Raw genomic sequence first — 22,492 nt, 5'->3', positions numbered from 1 at the left:
GTAATAAGAAAAGTCGATATTGATATGGACCTCCAAGAACTGCAAATGGAAATCAAAAGTGATGCAAAAGTAATCAACCTTAAGAGGTTGACAAGAAAAGGTGATACAGGAGAGCTGACAAAGACCTCGTCAGTCAGTATTAAATTTGGGGAGAAAATATTGCCGAGAACAATTTACATATATGGAGTCTCTTTTGCTGTAGAACCGTATGTATTCAGGGTTATGCAATGCTACAAATGCTGGCGATATGGACATATCGCGAACAATTGCGGACGTACAGTAGAAACGTGCCCTAAGTGTGGTGAAAACCACAAAACCTGCGAAAAAAATGAGGAAATTACGTGCATCAATTGCAAAGGTAACCACGCGGCAAACAGCCAAAAATGCCCAAAGTGGCAAGAGGAAAAGAATTGCAAAGAAGCAATGAAAAAAATGAACATACCTTTCAAGGAAGCAAAAAAAAATATGTTAAATAATAGCTATGCTGACATATTAAAACAAAAAAAAATCGTAGGAAGAGATGAAAGCGAAACAATTCAAAAAACTAAGGAAATCAAAAAGAAAGAAGAAGCGGTGGTAGAAGCTTCAAGCTCAACAATAATAGCTACAGGTAGTGGCGTAAAGCCTACAAAAAATAAGAAAAATTCAAAGGAGAAGACAGAGGTTAACGCGATGGGAGAAATTATGAAAGTCTTGCTGAAAGGGGGAGACTGGCAGCAGATCATTAAACAACTAATAATTAAAGCAGTGGACTGGGTATGCAAACAATTCAAAGAAGGACACTTAAAGGAAATTCTAGGAGAGGTTCTGGAGCAAAATGGATAGTAAAAAACAAATTAGATTTTACAATGGAATGCCAGAAGTGTGAAGCAAAAAAAGGATGATATAGAACTCTACTTAATAAGACAAAAAATTTCAATAGCATTAATCTCAGAGACTTGGCTGAGGTCTGAATTAGACTATCTGAAATTCAATGATTACACGATGTATAGAAAAGACAGAGGGGATGGTTACGGAGGAATAGCGATTCTGGTGCATAAAACACTGGCGTCTAAAGAAAAGACCCTACAAGGCCTTCTAACTGAACTGGAGGCATGTCAAGTCGAAATCAGAGGGACACAAAAACTAAAAACAGTGACAGCAATATATTGTAAACCCAATGTTACCATTCGGAAAAACGCATGGAGCAGGCTCTTCGATCAAATGGGAGAGGGATCAATTATGGGTGGAGATTTCAATGCACACCACCCAATGTGGGATCATATACTTCGAGACGCAAGAGGAGAGGATGTCGCTGACGTATGCCTTGACTCTGACTTAGTAGCGATTAACAATGGACAAAGTACCAGGGTCGCTCCTCCAAATCAGAGAGGAGCGGCACCGGATATAACATTTATCTCCAACGAGCTGGTACTGGAAACCGATTGGAAAATAGACTCCGATACGATGGGCAGTGACCACTTACCCATTATCATCGAGTTTGTGGAAAATCAATGCCAAACAAAAATCATCCCAAGAAGAAATTACCCTAAAGCAAACTGGGAACAATATCGAGAAATAATCTCAAATGACATAGACAGACTTACAGAACCTACCAGAGATGCACAAGTAGAGTATGATAAATTGGAGGCAATATTGAATAATGGGGCAAATTCAAGCATTCCGAGACTCAAAGTATGCAGTCACCCAAACTTTAGACCAAAACCATGGTGGAACTCCGAAGTATCAAAGGCAATCGCTGAGAGAAGGCTTGCCTATACTCGCTTCAAAAAAATCAGTTCCACAGAAAACTACCTAGAACTAAAGAAAAAGCAAGCCACGACTCGAAAAGTAATCCTAAAAGCCAAAAGAGAAAGTTGGAAAACATTTTGTGACTCCGTCAACTCGGAAACTTCCTACTCAGAAATGTGGAGAAAAATGAGTTGGATGAAGGGCAAATCGGGAAACAAATTCAATAATCAACTGGATGAAAGCATGGCGTCACTCCTCCTCCAACAACTAGCAAGTAAAAGTGACGAAATGAAGGAAGAAATCGCAGAACAGGAAACATATAATCCTAATGATACAATGAATGAAATTCTTACAGTGGCGGAACTAAGATCAGTAACCAAAAATAAAGACACTGCCCCCGGCATGGACGAAGTTTCATATTCCATGATCGCTCAGCTGCCAGAGATCGGAAAAAATAAACTAGTGGAGATATTCAACTTAATCATGGAAACCGGCAAAGTCCCTAGGCAATGGAAGGAAACGATGATTATCCCAATCTTAAAACCAGGGCGAGACCCTACCCTAGTGTCGTCAGTCAGACCAATTGCACTCATATCATGCATGTGCAAAACGTTCAACCAGATGATTGCAAGAAGAATCGAATGGTTTGCAGAGAAAAAACAACTATTTCATCACAATACTACGGAATTCAGAAGGCAAAAGTCGACTCTGGAGAACATAGGCAACCTAGTACTAGACATCAATGCAGCACAGGTCAAAAACGAAGTAACCCTGACAACATTCCTGGACATCCAGGATGCGTATAATAATGTGCATGTGAAAGAAGTGTCAAGGGTGTTGAATGAATGGGGAATCGGTGGGAAGATCACTAAATATCTTAAGCAGTATTTAAATGAAAGAAAAATCACCATGTGCATTAATAATGAAAAGAAGAGTACGGTATGCTCAAGAGGCCTTCCGCAAGGAGACCCCCTGTCCCCATTACTATTCAACATTCTTACAACTGACATATTAAAGTTAATGACGAGGGTCAACATTGTACAATATGCAGATGATTTCGCACTTTTTTGTTCGGGAAAAAGAGTAGATGAATGTCAAAGGTTAATGCAGAAGAGTCTTGACGAAATGAAATTATTATTGGAAACGCGAGGCCTCAAAGTAGCTCCCAGCAAAACTAAGGTGGTTCTTTTTGCCAGAGGCAAGAGACAAAACCAGCTTAACTTAAAAATCGACGGCACTATAATAGAAAGAGTAGACACTTATAAATTTTTAGGTATGAACCTGGACTATAGACTAACGTGGAAGCATCATATTAGTCATTGCGCGAATAGCCTGACACAACCTCTGAACATACTCAAAGTACTCGCGGGAGGTGGGTGGGGCGTACACCCCATTCATATGAGAAGGTTATACACGGCACTCATTAGAAGCCGATTAGATTACGGGAGCATGTTTTACCACTCCGCCGCCGAAACTAATTCGGTGAGGCTAGACCGCATCCAGTCCAAAGCATTAAGAATATGTGGAGGATTTATCAGGACAACACCCATTCACGTGCTCCAAGCGGAACTCAGCGTACCTCCACTGAATGTCAGGAGATGGGCACTGGCTACCAAGACATGGATGAAGTGGAAATCTATAATAGATAACCCCATATTGGCAAAGGTGAAACTCCTATACGAGCTTGTTGAAAGCAATACATACTATGAGAAAAGAAAGCTCCCTCTACTGGTAGGAATCCTAAAAGCCACAGAAAGTTGGGAGGTATTAAATACAAAATGCCTAGGTATGTATTCGCTGAGGAGGCCAGTTGGTACCTACGACCTCAGCTCTGTTATCCAACTAGAGGTCAAAGGAATAGACAAACCAAAACGGAGCATAGTATCCGATAAAGGAAGAGAGCGTGTCGAAAAAATGCTGACATAGAGGTACGCAGGATGGAGCCACCTTTATACAGATGGATCCAAAAATCAGAATAGAGCAGGAGCAGCTCTTGTGATACCAGAAGTAGGTATAAACAAGAGCTGGAAGCTAAACCCAGCAATACCAATAATGACGGCGGAACTCATCGCGATAAACGAAGCAATTAAATACACTTTAAGCGATGATTTCTCGGCGCAATCCGCTGTCATTTTAACAGACTCTAAAAGCGCTTTACAACATCTTGCCGCAGCAACTCGCTCACATAACAGTAAAACCATAGCATACCACATCCTTGACCAGATCGACGCCAAGAAAAATAGAGGAGGAGATCTATGCCTTCAATGGATCCCATCGCACATGGGCATTGAGGGAAATGAAAGGGCAGATGAGCTGGCAAAGGTAGCCGGCCATTCAGGGGTACCATATCAGTGGATACCAGAAAACCTGGACTGGAATGAGGCTATAAAGAAAATGTGCCATAGTATGTGGATAGATTTTCACCATAGGGCATCATTAGAAAAGGGGAAATGGAGTAAGTCGATTCTACCAACACCACGAGAGGTGCCCTGGTTTGTAGAGTCTTCTTTGACGAGGAATGAGCTTAAGTTAATACTGAGGCTAAGAACAGGGCACACCATGGGCAAAAGATTTGATGTCCTCATGGGAAGAAGCGAATCGCAGCTCTGCGATGAATGTCATGTTTTAGAGGACATTGTACATATAGCACTGCAATGCCCCAAATATGAAGTTCACAGAGTACAGCTGCGAATTGCAGATATCTATGAGAATGTCGACGAATTGAAGGGTGTCCTGGCGGTGGGTAAGACGGAAGAGTTAGGCAAAATTGTAAAGTTATTTAACAGAATAGGAGTGAGGACCTGATCGACGGATCCCCTTCTAGAAGAGAAGAGGCGATATGACAGCGAGTCGCAGTCAAAGCCTCGGTAAAATCACAAAAAAAAAAAAAAAAAAAAAGGAACGCCGATACATTATTTAAATACGCCTCTAGCATGCGTTGCCGCCATGACAGGTACTTCGTTTAACAAAAAATAAGAATAGTTAGAGCAGCGCGGATCGTTGGAAAGCGATGCTATAATGCTTGATGTAAATGCCGTCGAGAATAACACTCGTGCCAATACTATAAAATTCACCCTTCCTAATTGTTGCGCACTAGAATAAATTCAGTAGATACCTACAGTCCTTCAAACTAATCTAAAGAACGGTCAAAAATGGAGCTACGAACTATCATATGGACGCCATTTTGAAAACGTCATTCGAGTATCAGATTGTGTAGTTTTTGACTGTGGCTCCTCCATCCATTCTTTAGATAAGTTTGTAGATCTGTAAGTGCATCTTGGCTCAAGAACCCCAGAGATTTGTTTGAATTCAGCACTACATCCCTATTTAGAGAAGCGATGGACAAGGAGAAAATGGTTGAACTAATCGCCGATGTCCGATAATGGATATGACACTTAAAGAATAATAAATTCTTACTGCGTATATTCAATGTTAAAATTTTCCACTATAGTAGTAGGTAACTATATATGGAGTTAATTTCTTTAATCTACAAATCAAACTAGGCAAATAATTACCTACCCTCATTTACAACTAGACAGAGGGAGAAAAGTCATATCCGATTTAGGTTTTCGTATAATCTGCAATGTGGTTAGAAAGGTGCTTATGCGGGATTGAAATTTTCTTTATTGTTTGAATAAAACTATCACTCATTAAAATTAGTATTCAAAATTGTTAAGAATTTTCTAAGAATAATAATTAATAAACATTATCAACTATTTGTGGTAGTTAAATAACAATAATTTACAATAAATTGGCAAATATAGGTACCTAGAACCCTTGTTTATTATTTTCATAGTGATCATCAATTTTCTTTGATGTGGCAGTAAATGCTCTTTTAATCTTGTCAATATTCGCGCATTATACTTATTTTATTATAGGCTGTCAAGGCTCACTATATTCAGGCCGCGGTACGAAACCGTTAAATTCAATCGTAACTCTAGGTATTGCTAATATTTTGAACGCAATATGGCGGTGGCGTAGGATGGAGGTAGGCTGTTAAGATTCCAAGATTTTTCAGTCATACTTATTTGTTTTCATTGAGCTAAGACTACAATGTGTAGATAGTGTTTGTTAGTTTTTAAAATTCAATTAAGCCCTGCCTAATTCAAACCATAGTAGATAATAGCCAAAAATATATTCATTTATCTATAAAATATTTAAAATTATGTCATTAAGATATACCTACCTACATCATTTTAGTTTTTTAATAGATATAAGAGTATTTTTTATCGATAATGGTTTAGATTTCGTAGGGTTTATTGAATTAAAAAAAAACTAACCAATACCATCTGTAATATGTACCTACCTATTCTTAATTCAACGAAATTAAATAAGTATAACTAAAAAGTGTGCGCTATTTTTGTCAGATCGCCCATAGCATATAAACTAATATATATAGTTTGATTTGAGCAGCGTTTGAATTTTAAAACTAGCTAGCACCATCTGCAAATTATTATCTTCTTAGTTCAATGGAAATAAGTATAACTGACAAAGCTTAGTGAGTACTATTTATGTCGAATCTTAACAGCCTACCTACACCCTTCGCCACTGCAATATGGTAAACTTATGGTAGGAAATGATGACTGTTCCGTATAGAAAAAAGAATCAATATTAACGAAATACGTAATTGAAAATCTTCATTTCCGCGGCCACACGCATTCGATAACTTGAGGATGCGACAGGTCCCAATAACTCATAGGTGAGCACTCATAATGCGTATTTGAGTATGGGGTATGTACCCCGAAAAGTACAGGAGTCTGCGGGGTAAAGGTCGCCGCATTAAAAATCAATATTAAATTAATTATATGGATTATATACATTAGATACGCTAATAGGTAATAAAAAATATTTTTTCCTAAGGAGGTAGGCTTTAAATATTCTCATAGTATGGAGTATTCGCCACTGGTTAACTGTTAAGTTCTACAACATAGTCAGATTGCATGAACATTGTTAGATAATAAGCAAGGGGGCGAATGAACCGGATAGAACCTTATCGAGCCTTATATTGTAGGTCGGAGATTTATGACCGCTTGAAACTGACTTTTATTTAAAACCACCAGGTGTTTTCGGTATAAAATTTACCTATAATAAATTATTTTAAATGTATCAAACACCTTTGCATTACGGTGAGGAGGTACCTACTTACTTACTTAACTATCTGGCGACTGGTCTGCTGCTAGTAGATAGCACTTACCTACATTATCACAAAGAAATACTTACTCAATTTCCAATTCGTCGTGAAAATAATAACTTTTGGTAATCTTTTGGTCACTCATTATCTACCTACCTACTTAGCATTTATTTAAAATTATGAATGGGGCACTCCATTACACGATTTTTTTATTTTAGAAGGAAGGGTAGTAAAATAGGCAAAGGGAAATTTAAATTAAACTAATTTAATTTTAATAAATTAACAGAATAAGTTTTAGAGACAGTCAATCTATCTACCAATACATCTATATATCTACTCGTAGGTATTATAGGTACTAAGTATCTAAGATTTTTTAACATTTAATTTATACCTATACTTTGAAATGATAATTTTATAGTAATTTCAGAGGTTAAAGTTTGTTGATTGATAACAATATAAAGATTATCAAGCAAGTTGATTTGGCGTCCATTACAATAATCATCGCGTTGATAATTGGTTTTCTAACAATGAGATGGGATCGGCCATAGAAGAATGCGTTTCCTGGTTATGAAATAATAATATTACTCGATTCATTGAATCAAAATACATGAGCACTTGACCTTTTCACATACTTAGATAGTTTACCACCCAATATGTATAGATACGAACAACTTATTTTGCCTTTATTATCAATTTGATATCTAACACAATCTTGCATCCTTATTACTTTGGTCTAGTCTAGATTGTTTTTTGACATCGCAGATTCTAAGAATAGGTAACTGCCGCTAGAGATTATACCTGTGATAAAAAACCAAAATTGTGTAGTTACTCGTAACTATAATATAATAATATGTGGTCATTGAGAGCATACAGGTACCTACCCAGCGCTCGAAATGAAAAAGTTAACGAACCGGAGCGCAGGACAATTTTCTGAAGATATTAACATAGTTATCAAATTGTATGTGTATTTATAAAACAAGTATCTATTCGATTATTTGTTATATGGCCTATCTAGCTCAGACGGTAAAATAATTTTTTTCACGAGACGGAGCGATAATTTTACTAATTTAACGAACCGGAACGGCACTCCGGTGCACTCCGATCCATTTCGAGCCCTGTACCTACCTACAACTGCCAAAAGTCACCACTAACCTAAGTGGCACGTGGCCTCCTTTATGGATGAAATTTTAGTTCCTTGCGGTCCGTACTTCGGAGGATTTTAGCGGTGAAGAAGTGTATGTAGGTACCTAGCAGTGGATTTAACATTGAACTTAATTAACAATTTACAGATGATGTTGGTTAGTTTTTTTAAAAACTGCGAAAAAACCCCATAAGTAATAAGTAATACTTAATCAAAAAATAGTCGTATATCTATAAATTATGCCATTAAACCATATATCATTTTGGATATTATATACTTAGATAGAATAATATCTTCTATCTACTATGGTTTGGTTTAGGCAGGGCCTAATGAATTTAAAAAACATCATGTGTAACGTGTACCTATTCTTAATTCAATGAAAACAAATAAGCATGAATGAAAAATTGTCCACTATTTTGTCGAATCGCATACTATAGGCAAGGTTTAATTGATTTTTAAAAACCAACCAATAGTTAACATCTGTAAATTGTAGTCTTATTTCAATGAAAACAAATACACGTATGACTGACAGAGTTCAGTGTGCACAATTTATGGCGGATCTTTACAGCCTACCTCCACCCTTCGCCACTGCTTGGTATTCACCACATACAGTGGTGAATGGGTACCAAGATTTACCATTACGTAAACACTGAATCTCTTGAAAAGATTCTTAAATTAACTTTAATAATTAACACCAGTGTAATAGGCACCCACGTTATGTATGAAATGCCGCATTAAATGATATCTAAATAAATAGGTATCTACTACGTTAATAAATAGTAGTTGGGTATGTAGGTACATAGGTACCTATATACTTTGATATAAATCTTATTATTTTTTCTATACGGCATCTTGTCTATGACTTTTCAGATTTACTCAACTCGCCACGGTAATCAGTTGCGCTGGGTGCCAACTTATGTACTAGCAGTGATGCGTTTACTTATCCTGGCTTTGTTGAGGCATTGACGTTAAGATACGTCACATCGCTATTAGAAAATAGCGTATGAAATGTGGTTTAAAAACCATGTTCTGGTAAAATACAAAGAAATTATACTAAGCGATTGTTAAAAATTTACCTTGAATTTAAAAACAATAATTCAAATACTTACGGGAGGTAAATAAATAAATTTCCACATAAGGTGCACATTATTTATTTTATTCTTCACCCCGAAAGTATTAAAATTATGAAATTACAAGAAACAAGACCATGGGTAGTAAAGCCTTTGTTATTGTACTTGTACTATTTAATGGCCTACGCAAATTAAGTTATCTGCATTTTAATAAGGCTTTATTTAAGAAACTTTAATTAGCATTTAAAAATTTACATTATTTTGAAAAAATCTAATGACTATGTTGGTATTAACTAATTTTTAAAAGGTAGAATTTTCAAGTCCTTCAAAATGCTATATAAACAATGTGAACTGCCTACCCCAAGGGAAGTCACTGGATCTGTTCTAATAAGTACACAAATTATTCTTTCTCGTGGAAATTGTCAGACTAATATAATAGCGCCTGTACACATGCATGGAATTACTGTCGGCAATTGTGCTTATTTTAAACTGTCATGACAATAACTATTTACACGTAAAAGTGCTGACTGTCTTATCAATCTCATTCTTCAAGAGTAAGCGAGACGCGAGGTTCTCATTTTATACTACTATCTGACAGGTCGTATTGAAAATCGGAGCTCAAAATGAGTAGTTCGTTTTTTTACCTGCATGTTCGCCCCTATCGCTCTACTGCGCAGACGCAGATCGAAAATAATCCTACTTGCGCGCAATAAATCATCACGATTTGGAATCTTCCAATCTTGTTTGATTTATGCACGCAATCTTGCCAACTGCAGGATAATGCATATTTCCCTATACATTTTCTTACTGTGCACAGTAAATCCATGCACGTGTAAACGGGGTATTACGTACAATGGAAAACATTTAAAATGCAGGCTTGCTTGAGCAGAGCTAAGAAAAGTAAACATTTCGCGTAATGGCCACATTTCCATATTCATCTCTTCTCGTTGGCACGCTGTCCCCGTAATGGCTGCCACAGACAATAATAATGTTTAATGCCTAATTACGCGTAAAGATGTCGGGCGGCGTATCAAAGAGCGCGCGGGTCGATCACGCACGAGGTGCGCAATTTTACTGTGTAAAACGGATCTATGTTTCACTCCGCGCATGCGCCGTCAGGGTGGATCAAGAGACTTGACGTATACATCAACTCTATCACTTAATATTACGCCTAACATAAGATTATTATAGGTACATAGTATTGAATAAAATTTATTTCCAGGGCTGTGAAAATCATTCAATATTCAGAATTAGCTTAACTTAACGCGTTTTATCTAACTTGAGAAACATCTTTGGTATTATTAATATACACAAATAATTTTGACTTTAATTAAATGTTTAAATAGTACCCTTATACGTTATTTTTGCTATAATATTTTAAATTATTTAGCAAACGCGTTAAGCATAATTATGTCGGTAAACACCACATATAATAATATCGCTCAGTTGCCAATTCGATGTCCTTATTCACATAATATGGCATCCATTTTTTATGTTCATTATGATCACTTACTCGAATGGTTTTACACAAATTTAACACGATTTTTCAGCTAAATAATAGTGCCGAATGGCTGCTTATCGACTCACTTACCTGCAATAGAAAATTATTTGTAGATAACTTAACCAGTATCACCCAACTCTGCAGAGGGAGGTTTCCAACATTTTTGAATATAGGTACCAGATCATCACGTTTCTGAATGAACCCATGTAGGTACTCGGCGCTTGGGATGCCCGCTAAGGAGAGGCAGATAACACCAAGAGGGGTTCAGAGAGGCTGAGTGTGATCATCTCAAGAGAGAGAGCTCGGAGGATGGTTATGCAGTCGGTTAAGGACTAAACGATCTGCAGCAACAGCATAACTAACTTTAAAAAATACTAAAAAAAACGTCAAGTATTTCCAGAAGGGTGTCTATTAAAATGCATGGCTTTGGTTGGAATAAGACAATCGAAAAAATAATCGCGTAGATAACCATTTACATAATAACATTATTATGTAGGTGTACCTACATATTTTTAATAAGTATAATATTTTTTACCTTTTTTTAGATTTTGTACCATAAGTCAACATTAAAATATTGATGGCAAAACTGAAATTTACCGTTTTTATAGTTAGTTCCCACTAATCACCGCAGGTCATAGGTATTATGGTCCAGTGGCGATGGGTGGAGGTACGCTGTTAAGATCCGACATAAATAGTGCACACGATACTTTGTCAGTCATGTGTATTTGTTTTCATTGAAATAAGACTACAAATATTTACAGTCGGTGTTGGTTAGTTTTTAAAATTTAATTAAACCCTACAAAAACCAAGCCATAATATATAATACTCAAAAAATACTATAAAATATCTAGAATTATGAAATTGAATCACACATAACTTTGGATACCTATTTTACAGATAGAATAATTTTTTATCTATTTTTATTGAGGCAGAGCGTAATGAATTTAAAAAAATTAACCAACAATATGTGTGTGTAATAAATGTACTTATTCTTAATCGAAAAACTTAAAAATCTTAAACGAAAACAATTAATAATTATGAATGAAAAGGTGTGCACAATTTTTTCGTATCGCCCAGAATATACCAAAACTATTATAGTTTGGTTTAGGCAGGGTTTAATTGATTTTAAAAACTAACCAATACCATCTGTAAATTATAGTCTTAATTCAACAAAAAACAAATACGCCGGTATGACTAACAAAGTGTAATATACCTACACTATGTATGGTGAATTTTAACAGCCTTCCTCCACCCTTCGCTACTACTATGATCTCCGAAGAATCATATTAATTTCTAAATCAATTAATTCAAGTCATTTTTTTTGATACCTTCATACTTATTGATTATTTAAAAAGAAACTAACTTAACTGTCAGTAACTATAGGTTATTTAGAACTTGAGATCTTATTCTGCCTAATATTTAACATTTAGGTACCTACTTATACTAAGGACATTAGCATTCAACACAAAAAACAGCCTTCTAACTCGTGCCCGATGAAAAAAAATACATAATTCCGTTCGTAGCATTGTTTCAGAGATAGATATTATTTTTATTTCTATCGAGAAATTATAATCCAACGACTCAGTCCCACTACACAATACAATGAATAAGCGAAATTGTATTCTTGAACAAAAAAGGACATTACAATATACTCTGTCTACATTTTTCCAATTGCCTGATTCTAGCGAACTTGACTAATATAACTGTATAGAATACACATATAATTAAGTATATTTTTACATAATATCTCTATACAGTATCTAGATACACGGTAACCGGACAGAACAGTGACAAAGCAGAACATAACAAAACAGAAAATGACAAAACAGAACATGACAAAACAGAACAGTGACAAAACAGAAAAGCCATAGGAAAATGAAACATTAATTTTTGTGGAATCTATTTAGGTTAGGTTAGGTTAAGTTTTTTTTATTTTTAGAATTATTAATAACCATGTCCTTGCTTTTTCGTACAAGGTGGTTGTTAGTCATTTTGAACAACCACAAACACCCAGGCTTTGAGAAAAACACATAAATGTTTTTGTCATGACCGGGATCAAACCCAGAACTCTCGGGTGGAAGGCCAGCGCCTTACCCACTGCACCACGAGAGCCGATTTATGGTTAGATTAGGTAAGGTTAGGTTAGGTCATTATTTTGTTGTACATAGTCACCCGATTATTTTGAACATATTATATTGATTAAGATGAGATATCATAACGGTTTATTTGAGGTTTTCTAACGATTAGGAATACAGAAATTAGGTATATAATTTGATTTATTATGGCGTATTGAAAATCTGTGCTATTAAAAATCTATCAACATAATAGAGATAGGACAATTATTTCAATATTAAATTAATATTTTTCCTGAAAGGTCATAGTTATATTTATCGTTGGTTGTTCTGTTTTGTCACTGTTCTGTTTTGCCATGTTCTGTTTTGTCATGTTCTGTTTTGTCATGGAACCGTGCACCTACATATTTTACCGTCATAAATTTTAAACTGACAAATGCATCAAAAATCTTGTAAAAAATGACGTGCCTACATATTATCATCTACTGACGATTGGACGAATTTTCTACTAAACGTAATTTCATGCGGTGGTTGTAGATACGTAGAGGTCTGAGACACTGTCAAGTTTGGAGCCCCCCTTGTGATTTTTTAAAACTAAGATGTCAGTACTTTCTAACGAGGTTACCGCATCGTCCGCTTAATTTTCACTGCTTTCAAAAGTTGTAATGATAGTAATCATTCCTTAATTTTCCGCCCTTAAGCAACGCATGGTCTGCCTACACCCACGGGACGTCAATGCTTCATCTTAAAGATTCTGTGTCTCCTCGAACCACCCCAATCACAGCCTCGCGACCTTTCTGTTATTATTATGTTTAACTTTATAGTAAGATCAGAATGTCCATGCCACAATAAAGAACATACTCGAGTATCAATAGTTTACTCAAGTAAATAGCAAGATACGTTGCAGGAACCTATGGGTGAGGCCAGGATAACTTGCTGTCGCAAAGTGCGATGGCATGATTCCCCAGATAGGTATAAGCATGGCCCCCACGTCCTAAAATGGCCCCATCGGCCAGTATATTTTTGCCCCCCCTACCTATCGCTAAGTTTATTGGCATGTGTGACGCACAACAGAAGCTCAAAATTGTGTTAGAGGTAAAAGTACTTAAGGGCCTTCGGTTTCTTTTTAGCGATTTTATGTGGTTTCAATACATCTACTTGAATAATTATGGAGTTGTCGAGTGTCAACACAAAATATTCAAATTGCATCTTACAATCTCATTTTTTAAATATTAATATCCTTTTCGTGAAATAACGCTTTTTTACTATTTGAGCAAATTTGTGATGTGTAGTTATCTTACGTATCTGTTCGACCTACGACGCCGGGCCCCTTCCTGAGCCCGGGCCCCTAGGCTAGACAGTGACGTCCCGTGGGGGTAGGCATATTGAGCGTCGCTTGGGGGCGGTAGTTACTCGAAGGGCGGCAAATCAAGGATAATCAATAAATATAATATACTTATAGGAATAGGTACATAAACTTCGTAATAACGGCTATATATCTATCCATTTAAAAATTCAGCTCACTGGTTGGAAACAAAATGTATTAATTAGCATAAACGGTTTAACAAGACTGTATTTTTTCGTCGGGTTCGCAATGTCTAGTTTACTTCCGTCTTTGGAAATTACTCCTTGATGACAAGCAATGACACGTGCAGATTTGCGAATTATATTTGAATTGTAGGCAAGTAGGTACATACTTAGGTACCTACCTAATTAATTTATCAACATATTTTTCATTCATTTGTCATTCGCGAGTTTTGAAAGTTGTCAGGTGTAGTTTTAAATGTATCTGAAACCGTGGACTCGCAATATTGTCTATTGAAGTAGAGATGATATTTTAATTTAATTTTGTGGTAAGTAGGTACCTATATATTTTGTTAATAATGTATTTCTTAGATATTGAAGTCATGAAAGGATAATAAAAATACTGTATAATGGGGTGGCATTTTGACGCAGCCTAGGGGCGGCATTTTGTCTAGGGACGTCACTGAGGCTAGAGCCGCTTGTGGGGACCATGGGTAGATATAAGTTTTGCATGGTAAAAACCAAATTTAATGTCTAGAAAATATTCTTTGTAGAAATGGTTCCATGACAAAACAGAACATGACAAAACAGAACAGCCAGGGGAAAAATAAAACATTCATTTTTGTGGAATCTATTTATTGATGAAATATTTATAAAAATTAAGTTTATTTAATTAATAAATAGATTCCACAAAAATTAATGTTTTATTTTTCCCCTGGCTGTTCTGTTTTGTCATGTTCTGTTTTGTCACGTTCTGTTTGGTCCGGTTACCGTAGAAATAATAAAATTAGTAGGTAGGTAACTGTCGCAAAGATAACATACTTACCTATAGTTCAAATGGTGACATAAAGAAAATGATAATTTAATGTTAAATAATGTCGGTCAACTGAAATGACCCGTGTACGTTTACAGAGCGGATAGCTAGGTACAGTCAGCTGAAATAATATCTATCGGCTACATAGTTGAGCATTATTATAATATTTTTTGGTCGTTGAATGATTCGTGATTATTATTATAATGCTGGTTGCGTAATCGACCAAATATTTTGTTCGATCGAGCCGCACCAATCCCCAATGGTCATGCATTATCAAATTATGTCATTGGTAAGATTAGATACGTGATTTTAGATGGAGAGCCTTTTTTCAAGAACTCTCAATCAACGCTTTGAGAACCATACCTTATTATATTTTTCAAAAATTATTATTAAATTGTTATTTATCTATTTTTCCCACGTTTTTCTTAGGTCGTTTTCTTGTTTGTCCGGTGCTTGTTTATCCAGTACAAATCCTGCAATCGATTTTTAACTAACTTTCTGACTAGTTAGACATTTTAAACTTTTCGAATATATCAGAACACGATGCCAATGCATTATTTTAATATGTTTAGTCATCTTTGAGTAGAATTGAATTAATTTTCAGTTAAATCTGTTTTGTATGAAAAGTTATTTCGGAACCGTAATCCAATCCACTATTATTGATTGCTAAGGAGGTGGTCCTAGCAACTAAATTATAAATATATACCTACTTGCGTTATTATGGAAATCAAAATGACATTTCAGTATTCTACATTTGTTTGTTTGTTGCAAAAAAGCAAAAAAATGATTTGTTCACTTATTTGTCCTAAATTATTATTATATAGATTTGTCAAGTTTATATGATTCAACAGAAAATTTAAAAACGTGGTATATAAATTTTTTTTTTTATCTTGTAATTATTATTATAAAAGTTGCAGTTTTAGTATATATTCTCAAAATCGTAAAGCACGAAAGAAATATGTTAGAAATCTAATTAACTAGGTACCCGACGCTCTAAAAAATATAAAAAATTAATCGATATCTAAATATGTTGTAAAATACCCAAGCTCAGGCTTATAATGTCGTCTGTCCCGGGTTCGAATCTCTGGTCAGACCAAATCACATGCTATTATTCAATTATTCAATGTGTGTTTGGACCCAGATCATGAACCGTGATCAAGTGGCTAACATCAGTTTCTCGTAAAAACAAAAATCTGTTAATAGGTATAACCTCCTCTCTGTGGAGACCCATATTTTGATCTTTAGAGCGAACACGGTAAAACTATGTTTCATTTTACATTGCACTACATTGGTGTGGTTGTAAGAAGATACGATTCTCACGTACGCACAGAACATATTAATAATATAGAAAAAGCTAGTCGCCTCAGACCGAGATATTTATGATTTTTTTTATTCATAGCGTTATAAGAGGCAAGAAATTAAACGCAAAAAATACAAAGCCTCCTGAATCTCCTTAAATATTATCAGGATTTAATGCGCGTTGTTTATTTACGTGATAAACTTCGATGCATATTATGATGCAGATGTACCTAACTATTGAACATAACACATTCTTTAACATGTGTTTAAGTTTATGTCTTATTTCTTCATACTCGAGATTCTGCTATACGACATCCAGTAGGATAGCCCTTCATTTCCGTAAAATCGGGGAACACAAAATTAATGTGAACTGAAATACCTAACGGGTGTGGAGTAATAGGTGACCGACGTGGAAGAATATGGGATAAACTTAAACACGTGTAAAGAATACGTCATTCTAAGCTTGTCCTTCGTTCTGACAACTGCTCTCGGTTTATGCACTGACGCTCATTTAATATTGGTGTATTTGAAGGTAGCAACACACACTAATTGCACGTCTATAATGTGTGTTTAATTTTCGTAGGACACTCACACATTCAAAACCCTGCTTCAAAATGTAGTAGAAAACTATTTATTAATCTGTTCTGTGCGTAAAATAATGACCGAGATGGCTCGTAAAAAAATATGAGGCTTGAACTGTTGTATTGTCTTAGAAGAAAAAAAGAAAAGATTTAATAAATGGGGAAAAAATAAAATAAAAATATCTTTATCTTAGAATGTATTCTGAGTCTGAATGTGTTAAAGATCCAAGTCTTTGCGGTCGGCCATTACAGCAATTGGAGTCTATATAAAATAGAAACATATGATTTCGGAGTGTTAATTTAATTTAATTGCAATGCATACCTGTAACGAGTGAGGTGAGACTGACTTAAGACTAGTTTTTTTCGAATCGATAGATCTCAATGAGCCATTATTGTGGTTATTTTGCAATTACTATTATTGAGTTTTAGGTCACTTAAATATTTTTGCACAAAGTGTTGTTTAACAATAGGTTTATTTACGGATTATAGCTATGGTTACGCTTATATTAATAATATCGCTTTTTATTGGAATGATTTACAAACTTGTATAATACAATCGACTTTATAATTTTTTTGAAGATTTTAATTCTTTTAATTGACGAGAGCTTTGTAGTACCTACCTCATGGCTCCCACATCCTGAACCAGGCCTCTAGGCCAGAAGTTTTGGTGGGCCCCCTACCTATCGCTAAGTTTAAAGACAGTCTGACGCTCTACAGTAATGTTTTCCAAATGGTGTTTGAGGTCAAATAAAATTCATAAGTGTATTTTTAGCAATTTTTTAACACATCGAATTATGGAGTTGTCGAGTATCAACACACAACAACCAAAAATAGCATTGCACAACCTTATATTTTAAAATGGTAATAACTCCATTTAATAACTATAATGTGTTTATCTCATTTATCTGGTCGACCCGCTACGCCGGGCCCCCTATTGCGCCCGGGCCCCCTATTGCGCCCGGGCCCCTAGGCTAGAGCTCTGTCAGCCCCCCCTTGTGGGGGCCATGACCTACCTATTCCATATAATGAATCGGTTTTAATAACCCGTGTATTTATAAATTAATTTAGTACATACGAACACTTTTTAAAAGTTTAGTAGTAACAATAACGAGCTTTAATCTATATTGTCAGCTGTATAAATAGGTAGATACCTACTACTGGCGAAGGGTGGAAGTAGACTGCAGAGATCCGACATACCTATATGGTGCAAAATAAACTTTGTCAGTCATACTTAGGTAAATATTTGTTTTCATTGAACTTAGAATACAAATTGCAGAATTAATTATTTAGTTTTTAAAATTCAATTATATCCTGCCTAATGGAAACCATAATAGATGTAAATGTTTAAAATATGCCATTAAATCATATACAATTTCAGATATTTTATAGATATTATGGTTTGGTTAGGTAGGCAGTAATAATATTATGTACGTATTCTTAGTTCAATGAAAATAAATAAGTATGAGTGACAAAGTGTGCATTATTTTTTTCGCATCTCCGCAGCCTACCACTACTATTAAGGTTTATTGTTTAGTCTATGCAGGGTTTAATTAAATTTAAAATATTATCCAACACCATCTGTAATTTGTATTATTATTTCAATGAAAACAAATACCTATGTGTAACTGACAAAGTTTATTGTGCACTATTTATGTCGAATCTCTACAGCATACCTCCACCCTTCGACACTGGTACCTACCATAGGTAGTATGCTGAATTGCGAAACTTGGGTTGCTAAGCCACGTTCCTACAGCTAACATTTCAAAAATTGAAATTGGTAGATGCGTGTTTACTCAGGGCCGGTTGTCTGCAAAGTTGAAGATATGCATATAGGTATTCCGTGGTCAGTGAAATTACATGCATTTTTAATAAATATGCATTTTTAGAACATTTTTATATGAAGGAAACCTGTATATGCAGAACTTAGAAAAAAACATGGGGACGTGATAACTACATTTTCCCCAAATTGTGGACCGGTTTCTTTTCGTATAAATACATTCAGTTGTCGTTCAAGAGCTTGAAATGGACCGGAGTGCACCTGAGATTATCGCTCCGTCTCGTGGAAAACTTAATTTGACCCCAGAGTAATAATATAAAGAGAGTGGCTATTGTTCGGCAAAATGTAGCCGTGTTTCTTGCGTATAACGTGCAGTAGAACCTCAATTTTATTATTATCAACTTAACTATGAAACGTTATATACCATCATATTGTTGCTTCTCAGTACGGCTACCAAATTTAAACACAACCTATTTAAACATAGTTTCTACTAAATTAACTAAAAATAATTACCACTAACTTTATATTTAACACAAAAACAGCTCGCAGTTTTTAAATGAATGCAATTATTCAAATCAAAAAATGTTTAATTCAGCTGTAGAAATTCTATCTTACTCCAACGCATATTGCGGAGATGTAAGCGTGCTGAATGCTTTCTCATTCGCATCTATGGTTCGTTTTTGTTCAGACCTTGAATTTGACCGTTTGAGCTAGGTAGGAAACTTATTTTTATAAAATACCTGTACGATTATCTACAGAAATATCGAGCGTTCCGGTTCGTATTTTTTTATATTAATAACCATGCCCATGCTTTTAGTTACATTGATATGGGGCTAATTAGGTTCCTCCATGTAGGTGTATCTTTAATTTTCTTTATGGCCAGGATTAAATATTTTGTGTAGTGTTCTTGTGTTGTTATATTGCTTAGTATTTCGTGAGGCTTTTGGAGGTAAATTTCATGATTATGCTGTCTACACTGAGTCCTGAGAGTCCATCGCTCTCTTTATAGTAGATATAGGGCAGTCGTTGATGACATGCCACACAGATTGAGATGTGTTGCCGTCACATGAACAACAGTAATCATCCCTCAATTTAAATCTTTTTAGATAAGCTCGCACCGCTCCGTGGCCTGTTAGTATCTGTGTGAGTTCGTGTGATATTTTTATGTTCCTGGCAAGAGTGATGGCAGAGTTTATGTTTGGAATAAATTTCTGCGTTATTGATCCTGTGGTGGATGTTGTGTGTCTGTGGTTCTATAGCTCCATTGTGTCTTCGTTTTGCGTAACTTAGAGGGAAGTGTGTGTAGGTTGAAGGTCTTTAATCTGTTGTGGCACTGATCGGTCTCAAACCAAAATGCAGATAGGCACAGTTGGAGTAGATTTCGCATCGTAATCAAGTTGAACATCCCGCGGCGCGCGGCGAAAGTTAGCGACAATGTGGAAACACGCGCTGCGCTCGAGGCGGACTTGGGCGGAAGGCGTGGGAGGTCGACCACAATCCACCGCACGAGACAAGTATTGTCCGCGGCCGCCTACCTTCTCTGGCCAGCCCGCGCTGCCTTGCCCCGCGATTCTGCGAACAATCGCTTCATTGTCTTCGCAAACTCGATGGGCCACGATAAAAACTCATAAGTGCACTACGTTTCACATATTAATTCCTATGACTATTCGATAATGCAATCATCCCAGTGATTTTTGAAAATACTGATTCACTATGAGCCGTCTGTGCGATTTACTAGTAAATAATTCATCAACATATTGTGGGTCTAGGACAGAATTTACACGTGAAGGGTCCTTGGGTTAATACGTATCGGGAACCCCAAAAACCCCAACTTATTAAAACATAATTTAATTACTCTTTCTGCTTTTTTATTTGCCAAATATTATCCTTTTATCAAAATCTATGCAAATTTGGCCTTGGGTCGTACCATTCTAAAACATCTAAAAAACCGTCTCTGTGTTCAATAAAGATTTAAAAATCCTCCGTCAAAGCAACTAAAAACCGTTGTCGCTGAATCTTCAATGATTGCATAAGATATTGGACCGGTCAAGAGATTTAGTATCATCAATTATGATGATGTTAAAAGACTGAAGCTCTGACAGGTTTGGAGGCCCCTGGAGGACGAAATCCTTGCCTACGCGATAAATCTCAGGTGAGCGATAAAAATACAGCAGGAAATAGTTATGTTGACAGTTGTTTTTAATACGTCGATTGATTACGTACGCATTACTCTCAGATTATTATAATATTACTTGACAGCCTTATCTGCTTCATGGAAAACCACCACTGCTCGTGTTAATTGAAAATATTTACTTTTATAAATGAAAGTTGAAAACGTCATGCGTTTCGATAACCTTTGAAATGGTTTTTTTTTTTATTTTTTTTAAATTTTACCCTAATTCTTATTTTTCAATATTGAACCAAGAATTCCTAGTACATACGAATGATGTCTACATGATATGTCAGATGAATTGTAAATAAAAAGTTAATTACAATTTCGCTCCTCCCAAATAAACATACCTACTTACTTGATAAAGAATTCGTAGATGGAGTAAGAGTATAAGTGACCGGAATCCTTATATGAATCGGTCTGTATTTAACTCGATGAATATTATTTATTGTGTCGATATTAAAAGATGTTTCTATACATATGCAGGCAATATTATGCTAATGCGATGATACCTACCTACATTATTTTCGATTTTTAGTTTTTCTAAATCTTGTAGGTATTGTGTGCAAAGATTTTTGACGTCTAATAAATAGCAGCCAATAACAATTTGACAAGGTACAATACCAATTCCATAAATAAATCCTAATTATTATAAATCTTTTTAATTTTTATTTTATGGGTAACTTAGACGAAGTGACGTCCCAGTCCAAAGTGCCGCCCTTAAGCAAATCGCTCTGTCCCCCTATATGTTTAGTTTTAAATTGTCTGCAAATTCATTACCTATTTAATTATTTATTTTAAGCTATCTTGAACAGAAATAATTAAAAAAAGAACTTTGGTACCGGTTATGAGGAATACAACAGCGGAAAACACATTTTGAAAATAGTCGATATACTGGATTATTTGTTAGGTTAACCTAACCAAACCTAACCTAAACTAACCCAAACTAACAAATAATCCAGTATATCGGGTATTTTCAAAATGTGTTTCCACTGTATTCCTCATAACCGAACTGTACCAGAACTTTTTATATACAACGTTTTTAAATTTTCTGTTGAATCATATAAACTTGACTTGAGTAGCTTAAATGATCAAAAAATATGTACTTGATAGAAATAATACTGAAATATCATATTGATTTCCACAGTAACGCACGCATATATTAATAATTTAGTTGCTAGGACCCCAGACCCTCAGACCCAGCAACCAATAATGGTGTTGAAATAAATTTTCATACAAAACAGAATTAACTGAAAATGAATTCAATTCTACTTAAAGATGGCTAAAAGTATTAAAAAAATGCATTGGCATCGTATTCTGATATATTCTAAAAATTTCAAATGTCTAGCTAGTCGGAAAAGTTGTACCGGACAAAGAACCACCGGACAAATAAGAATACGAGCTAAGAAAAACGTTGTAAAATACACCAAAATTCTAAATGCTCAACAATATTTATTACAAGTCAAAAAAAGATTGAGAAAAACTGCGATAGAGTAGATAACGAGGTCAATAATGAGGCATTAAAGTTAATACAAATTTTCACAACAACACAGATGGCAACATCTGCTGGTATATGGACCCGCGGAGGGTGTGAAATTAAGGGTGGCTCGGGCGGAAATGGAAAACGCCCATGAGTAAATTAAAACAGATGAATGAAAAATTTGTGTTTCAATTTAAAATA

Source organism: Rhyacophila brunnea, unplaced genomic scaffold (genome assembly GCF_057557595.1).
Source record: "Rhyacophila brunnea isolate RB1 unplaced genomic scaffold, BYU_Rbru_1.0 scaffold_7, whole genome shotgun sequence".
Lineage (NCBI taxonomy): Eukaryota > Metazoa > Arthropoda > Insecta > Trichoptera > Rhyacophilidae > Rhyacophila > Rhyacophila brunnea.
This window is presented reverse-complemented; position numbering follows the sequence as displayed.